Below are 1,651 nucleotides of genomic sequence, written 5' to 3'. Positions count from 1 at the left end.
GAGATGGCAAATTTTCCTGATGATGTAGGAAGTCACCATGGTGATGAAGGTAGACCCCCAGTTATGACACTTCGACAATACTTACATCCCACTAGGACTAGTCAACCTTCATGCATGATTATTCCTGAAAATGTAGGACACTTTGAAATCAAACCAGGAGTAATTCAATTGCTGCCAAAGTATCATGGAATGGAATCCGAGAACCCTTATCTTCACCTTAAGGATTTTGAGGAAATTAGCATCACATTTAGAGTGCCAAATGTATCGGAAGATGTCCTTAAATTGACCTTGTTTCCTTTTTCCTTAAAGGATAAAGCCAAAACATGGCTGAACTCCTTGAGACCTAGATCGCTAGGAACATGGCATGATATGCAAAGAGAATTCTTGAAAAAATTCTTTCCTGCACAAAGGACTAACTTTTTGAAAAGGCACATTAGTAACTTCCAACAAAAAGACCATGAAACATTTTATGAATGCTGGGAGAGATTTAAAGATTTGCTTCTCTCTTGTCCTCATCATGGGTTTGAAACATGGAAAACCATTAGTTTCTTTTACGAAGGGTTGTCTCCATAGTTGAAACAATTTATAGAGACTATGTGCAATGGTCTATTTCTGGAAAAGCAACCCGATGAGGCATGGGACTATTTAGACTCTCTCGCAGAGACTGCACAATTATGGAATACAGGGGATAGAGTGAATAAACCTTTGCCTAAGCCTACTAGCATTGGACACGGGGGCCTTTACAACCTTAGTACTCAGGATGATATTCAGGCTAAAATGGCAGCCCTCACTAGGAAGGTAGAGGAAATTGAACTTAGAAGGATTGAACCCGTCAAGACCGTAGAACATAACAGTGAGTGTTGTAGGATTTGCGAGATGCCTGGCCATCTCATCACTGATTGCCCCACAATACCCGCATTCAAGGAAGTCTTGCACGATCAGGCTAATGTTATGAATACCTATCAAAAATCTTTCAATAATCCTTTTTTGGGTACTTACAACCCTGGATGGAAGAACCATCCAAATTTCAGGTGGAGGAATGACCAATCTCAACAAGTGTATAACCCAACTCCTCCACCTCCGCAACCTCATTATGCACACGCACCCCCTCAAAAATCCAGTCTCGAAGAAACTTTGCAATCTTTCATGCAAGGTCAAGCTAAAATCAATGATGAATTAAGAAATCAACTGACAACGCTGACCACTACTTTAAGTGCTCAAGAGAAAGGTAAGCTACCAGCTCAACCACAACCTAATCCTCAAGTCTACGGCGGTAGCAATGCATCATCTTCAACTTCGCATAAAGAACAAGCAAAGAGTATAATAACTTTGCGAAGTGGAAAGATTATTGACCGACCAGTCCCAGAACAAACACAAGTCATACCTGATTCTGACCCTCCCAAGACAAAAGAAAAGGATAATGAAGAAACTGAAGCACCAACATCTACTAAAAAAATTGAATGTCCTTTTCCTGCACCATTTCCACAAAGATTAAAGCCCTTGCAAAAGCTTGAACCAAACTCTGAAATTCTTGAGCTTTTTAAGCAAGTAAAAATCAATGTACCTCTTCTTGATGCAATCAAACAAGTGCCTTCCTATGCAAAATTTTTAAAAGATTTGTGCACTGTCAAGCGTCGTTTAAATGTCAAGA

General features: G+C 39.9%; 1 pseudogene; it reads right to left on the bottom strand.

Moving 5' to 3' along the window:
• Nucleotides 1-426: 426 nt before the first annotated feature.
• Nucleotides 427-524, bottom strand: LOC120107796 (annotated as a pseudogene).
• Nucleotides 525-1,651: the final 1,127 nt, after the last annotated feature.

The sequence above is a fragment of the Phoenix dactylifera genome, unplaced genomic scaffold (genome assembly GCF_009389715.1).
Source record: "Phoenix dactylifera cultivar Barhee BC4 unplaced genomic scaffold, palm_55x_up_171113_PBpolish2nd_filt_p 001022F, whole genome shotgun sequence".
NCBI lineage: Eukaryota > Viridiplantae > Streptophyta > Magnoliopsida > Arecales > Arecaceae > Phoenix > Phoenix dactylifera.
The sequence above is the reverse complement of the archived record's forward strand: the minus strand, read 5'-3'. Positions and strand labels throughout refer to the sequence as shown.